The sequence below is a fragment of the Corvus brachyrhynchos genome, unplaced genomic scaffold (genome assembly GCF_000691975.1).
Source record: "Corvus brachyrhynchos isolate BGI_N302 unplaced genomic scaffold, ASM69197v1 scaffold200, whole genome shotgun sequence".
NCBI classification, from domain to species: Eukaryota; Metazoa; Chordata; class Aves; order Passeriformes; family Corvidae; genus Corvus; species Corvus brachyrhynchos.
Window position 1 is genome coordinate 4754241 of NW_008236184.1, and position 6368 is coordinate 4760608.

A 6368-nucleotide genomic window follows, 5' to 3' on the forward strand; every position below is an offset into this window, starting at 1 on the left:
TTGTATTAACTCAATATATTCCAGAGTGTTCCCTCAGAAGTGCCGACCACTGAACCGCACCTGCTGCTGCTGTTTTATCACATCACAAATTATTTCACAAGCAAATGGATCCCCTCTAACTTGGAGATTTGCAACAGCAGCAAAATCAGGTTTTTACTCCAAGAATGTGAGTTTCACCATCACCACAGTGCTTATGCATCTGCCACGCTCCCATACTCTCCCATGAGGTCACTGGGTGCTTCGTAAAATCACAGAATCTCAGATTCACTGAGGTTGGAGAAGGCCTCCCAGACCATCGAGTCCAGCCTGTGCCTTATCCCACCTTGTCACTCAGCCCAGAGCACTGAGTGCCACGCCCAGACCTTCCTTGGACACCTCCAGGGATGGGGACTCCAGACATCCCTGGGCAGCCCCTTCCAAGGCCTGACCACCCTTTCTGTGAAGAAATTCCTCCTGATGTCCAACCTGACCCTCCCCTGGCACAGCTTGAGGCCGTTCCCTCTCCTGCTGTCCCTTGTTCCCTGGGAGAAGAGCCTGACCCCACGTGGCTATAGAGAATTAGAATAATTACAATAATTGTAATAAGAGACTACAATCAGGACCATAAGAGTTTTCATCATCAGCTTCTGACCCCTTGTTGCATTTATGCTGTGGCTGAGGCTGTCCCTGGAAGTCCAGATCTGCTGGGTTTGGCCCCACTCAGGGGGTCAGAGGGGCAGGAGCCCCAGGGAAGGGCTGGGGTCCATCCCTCTCTGCCTGCCAGGAGCCAGGAATCCCACCCCTCCAGCCCCCCGCCCGCCCCGCCAGTCCCAGCAGCTTTCAGTGCAACAACGTGCCAAGGGAAAAGGCAGGGTTCCCATGGGAACGGAAAGTGCTGACATTTCCAAACTAAAAAAAGAAAGAAGCAGCAAAGTACGTGCTCAGCGGGACGCCGTGGACACGGCTGTGGGGGGATCTGTGTTGCCTTTCCCCTCTCCTGGGCTCCAAGGTAAGATATTTCTCAACCAGCTCATGACAGAGCCCTGGCTCGGCTCAGAGCCACGAGGCAAAGTTCTATTTGCCTGCTCTGGGTGTTTTAGTTCAGGCCAATTGCCTGCAAGATTAGTTTTTGTGCAGGGATGTATCGTGAAGCCTTTACCTGAAACCACATTAAAGGAGACGGAGCGTCCACGTGAAATCCTGCTGAGGCATTTATCTCCCTCATGCAAAATGATTGAGATAAATAAGGCAAATTAAACTGCCATATTGTTGTAGCTAAATTATTTGTAATGGCACCATGAAATGTACTGGCTGCATGGTAATTAATTGTTCTGGAGATTCGGGTGGGAAGATCTTTAGCTGAGAGAGATGTTTCACTCTCTGTCAGATCAAAGTGACGTTAGCAGTGGATTGGGATGCTGGTGTTGGACACCCATTTCTCCAGTGCTGCCCCGGATGCAGCCGGTCCCTGACAAGCTGGGAGAGGTGCTGCCATCCCAGCTCTTCTCTGTGGCACAGCTTTGCCATTTCAAACCTGTTTTTTGCAGAATGAAGAAGAGAAGCTCATGAAGATGTTGGTTGTTCACTCTGCTCACTCCAATCCATCCCACAGCACGCAGCCTGGGAGGGCAAAGAGGAGGCTTCTAGTCCAAGAGAGGGGGTTGTGAGTGCCTGGAAAGCAGCCTGAGGAAGGGAAGAGAAACAAAAAGGCTTTACCAAATGTTTCTGACAGAGTGAACAAAAATAGCAAATGATTAATGTCATCGTTTAGGAATATCAAAAAGTGCCAGTTCTTGTGATCAGAGAGCAATTTCAAAGGGAAGACTGTGCTGCCAGCTGGAAGAGTGACCTGAAGGACCCAAAAACTCCCACAGTGAACTACCACTTACCTCATTTGAAAATCTGAACATTGGAAAAAAACACACCTAATGCCCTGGTGACCAGAGGGGGATGTCCCAGGAAAAAGCAAAGAAAAGTTGACTGAAGTGTCTGATTTTTCCCTTGAGGACTCACAGCACAGTTAAAGCTCAGACCCTGAGACCTGTGGGGTCAGAATTTCATCTTCAGAGCCCAGCAGACTCTGGCCTGGAGCAGACTGCAGCCTGGAGCACACCCCCACACAATTACAAGTCTGTTTCTCTGCATGTTGCACGTGAAAACACAAATATTTTTAGGTACTTGTTCTCACAAAATATTCAGAAATGTTTCCACCCCTTCCCTGTGCTTTCTTTTGTACCTGTGCTGGGTCTGAGGCTGCTCTATCGTGATACTGCCTTCTGGAAGGCAGAACCAATCTATGGAAGAAGCGGAAGAGGAGGGAGTGGTTTCCCAAGCAACAGTATCCAGGTGAGAGCAGGGCCTTCCCTCCTCATCCTCCTCGTGGTGGGGCTCTGGGCACAGGCTGGGCAGCCGGGACCGTCTCCAGCTGCCAGGGAAATGTTGGAGGGGCAAATTACTCATCCACTGTGCTGTGGGAAAGACTCAGCAGCCTGTGGGTGGCATCTGAGACTGCTGCTGTCCCACAGGTGAGTGCGCCTCTGCTTGGAGCAGGGCCCCTTGGATACCTGAGCATTCCTGAGCTCAGGAGAGCCTGGCGCTGCTCCGGCTGCTGCAGAGCTGTTTGCTAAATCAGCTCATGCCTGGCTCCCACCCGCGCCTGCCTTCTCGGCTTGCTCTGACTTCGTGACTGCTGAATGACAGCCGCAGGTTTATTGATGCCGTGCAAAGCTACTCCTAAAAAAAGCATCGGAGAAGGGCGGGAGCATCCCCTGCCTCTCACGTGCCCCAGGCAGGAGGGGCAAGGCCCGGGGGGCTCTGCAGACCCACCCACAGACCCAGATCCACGGGAGCACCGAAAAGGCACCTGCAGAGGGGCAGCCTCTCCCGCAGGAACGGCCAGCCGGACACCTGGTTCTCCGCAGCGTTTGCGTGATGGGCGCGGTGAGTCACGGACTGGGCAGCTTCCCTCCCTGGGAGACACTGACTCATCCCAGTGCACCACGCACTCCTGGCCACGGGCAGAGCTGACCTGGCTCTCCCTGAGGAAGGGAGCAAACAGAGCAGGAATTCTGCACTTCCAGTATTTCAGGGGGTACAGCAGCATAAAGAGTGAGGGTAAAGCCCTTCATGCCCATTTCAAGTCCATTGCTGGTGGCGCTCCGATGGAACTCAGAGCAAGGAGCTCCAGAACTGCCCTGTCCATTTTGGGATAACATTCACTCAGCCAGGAGGCTCCAAGCAGAACCACCTGTTGGTACAGGCAGAGGCACCGAGCAGCCTCCTGCCTCCTCAGACGCTCACCGTGACCACTGGCCAGCCCCTCCCGCAGCAAAGCAATTTGTGGCAGCCTCCAGGAAGAATTAGTGGCAGTCCTGACATCCAGACACTGCCAGGTGAGGGAGTTTCCATCCCACGCCTGTGTGTTTCAGGGACAGGAGAATGAAACCCCCTGCAGTGCCTGCCATGGTGCTGTTCAGGGTTCCCTTCGGGGCAGGCAGGTGCCTGGAGTACCAGATCTCCAGCACGGCCAAAGGAAATGGTTTGCCATGAATTTGTTGTCTATGTTGATTGTGCTGGAGGAGACTGGATGAGTTCTTTTGTCCTCATCCTTTGGATGCCCACACCAGCTGAGCAGGGGCTCCTGCCCACTCTGGCAGCAGGGGATGGGTGCCCCGCAGAGAGCATTGCTGAGGGACAGTCCCTTGGCTGCTTCCTTGGGCCATTCTCATTGAACCACTGTCTCGTTTGTTTGATTGGCTTAGTCTATAACCCTCTTCTATTTCTAGAAGAACACAGGGAGCTGTTTTCTGCCATTGCTTTCATGGCTCAGGGGCAGAGTTTCCAATCTGGAGTTGGAGAAGCAAATCCACTCCTCCTTCAGGAGGCTGAGGACAATCTGTTGAAGATAAATTGTTGAAGACAAATTGTTGAAGGCAATCTGTTCTTACTGAGGATGGCTTCCCAACGACAGGGAACATGCTTGTCACTGATGGTGTTTGCTCCACCATTGCCTGTGTATTGGAAAAAACAGGAATATAGGCAAGGCATGGGGATACATGTCAGTCACAGGAGCAGACTGCAAGTCCTCATTCGGTTCTCTTAACTGCAGTGTGAATATTTTATAACAAGGCCAAAAAAAACCCTATGCAAAACTATATCAAACTATTTTAAATTCCTCCACACAAAACTTGCCACAGAGGGGATTATAAAGGCAATTCCCCCCTTAACTCCAAACATTCTGCTCCTCAGAGTTTAATGAACTGTGCTATTTTAATGCACTTTTGAAGCACATCATCCATATTCTAACCACTGACCTTTTCCTAATGCCCTTCAGACATCCAACAAATAGGTTACATCTGTTCCTTCCAAAGCAAGGCAAGATACGGAGACCAGCATCTCCTGGGGTTTGGAGTGGCACAGCCTCATCTTTGCTGTCTAACACAACCTGTGAGGCAGAATGTGAGCAGCCAGAGCCTCGGAGCCACGTGAGCTGTTCTGCTCCGGCCGTGCCCTGCCAGGTATGGCTGGTGGCACAGCTCCTGGTATGTTGTCCCCATCAGCTCTGGCCTTTGCCGGAGCCGTGCATGCTGGGGTGAGAGCTGGTGGAGTGGAAACCCATCTGGTGACCCGTGAGAGGGCTCCAGGGATCCCCACTGGAAACTGCTTCCCAAGACTCTGCGAGATGGTTTATTTACTCCCACAAGGAGCAAAACCTTTCTTACTCCAGTTTTGTGACTAAAACCCCCTCACAGGCTGCTTCCTCTGACACGGGATGGAACTGAACTCCGATGTGTCGCTCCTCATCACTCGCCATATGATTCGATGGCTGGAAACGCGCATGACCAGGAACAAACCTGAGATGCCCTGCTTCTTGTGTGGCCTTTTGTTTTTCAAAGAAAGCTCTTTGCCAAGGGTTAGGATTATTTTTCCCCACTTTTACAGATGCATCAAACCATTAATTACAGTATTACAGAAACAGGCAATGGGAGATGTTTGGTGTCCATCAGCTGAAGGAGTGAAAACATTTACCAGTCCTGCTTTCACTCATGCTTGGATTTTCCTTATGCCATTTAAGAGCATTAAAAAGCCATGAAAAAATGTCAAATAGATGCAAGAAGGGAAGTAATTCTGTTCTCATTTTTCACTGGAGATTGGAAAACCCGGGTAACAGTAAACCAAACTCATGTGCTTTTACAGTAGTGCTGTGTACGGATAGGTGACTTTCCAGGTGATGCGTGACCCCTGCCAGGGCCCCAGATCTCACAGGGGATCTCTGGGGTGACAGAAGTTGGGCTGGGCAGAGCTGAACCTCCCTGGGCGTTGGATGGTGCAGCACAGGGCAGCTCTTGTGGCACACTCAGCTCTGGAGGTGGTGCTGCTCCTCCTGTTCTTGGATGGACCTTGCTGAAGCCCACCAGGAATTCTCTGTTTCTGTGGAATTTTAACTGGCTGCATGAGGAGATGCTGGCTGCTAAACCCTCCTCTTCATATGTTGGGGGCCTTCAAATGCCTTGACTCTGCTTCCATGCCCATCTCAGCCAGCAGAGGAAAACTCCAGTCTGGAGTTCAAGCCCTGGCATTGTCTTGTCACCACCCAGGGGTTTATTGCGGTCTCAAGCTAGGCAAGGACACACAGCCCAAGAGGCTGGGACAAACCTCATCTGCAGGTCAGAGAGGAGGTTGGAGCACAGATTTACCCTCACGCACACAAACCCTACACATCCTGCAATTCTGCCAAATTTCATAAATGTGCTGTGACACAATGGTTACATCTGGGAGCTATTTCTGAAAAAAGCACAGCACTGATGTGACCCTGTCTGCTCCACAAGCATGCTGGGTTGATGCACACAGCATCCACAGGCCACCCCAAAACACCGTCCTTAAAAAACAACTGAGATTCCAGCTCAGTGTCACCAGAGCTGCAGGTTTCCTCCTGAGGCACCAGAAGGGCTCTGGTTCCAGAGGGGGCAGGTGAGGCTCTGGCTTAGCCTGACTGGGATGGGGAATAAGATAAGCCTGGCCCAAGTCCTGTATATCCCTTCCATTGCCTCTCTCCATCGCTTATGCAAGTCCTCATAAGAAGGGCAGATGTGTGCTGCCAGACTGTGAAAGTCGGATGAATGTATGAACATTTATTCATATATTATACGTATAATAATTCATATAAATGTATATATTCAATTTGTATAATAAATGTTGTATGTTATTTTATATTTGCTATATTTTATATGAATAGAAATGAATATATTCACTTGCCAAGGAAGTCAGTGGGAATGAAATGAGCTCAGCTGCTCACAGGATCAGGCCCATTAACAACAGCTTTATGCTGTTTCCAGGAAATCACAGTGTTTAGACAGGAAAGGTGTTCAGCCATGAAAAATATGGATTTT

General features: G+C 50.6%; 1 long non-coding RNA gene across 1 annotated transcript; it reads left to right on the top strand.

Moving 5' to 3' along the window:
- Positions 1 to 901: 901 nt before the first annotated feature.
- On the top strand, positions 902 to 4182 carry LOC108447676. Its single transcript, XR_001863335.1, has 2 exons — positions 902 to 988; positions 1527 to 4182. It is a non-coding gene; the product is annotated as an uncharacterized LOC108447676 (long non-coding RNA).
- Positions 4183 to 6368: the final 2186 nt, after the last annotated feature.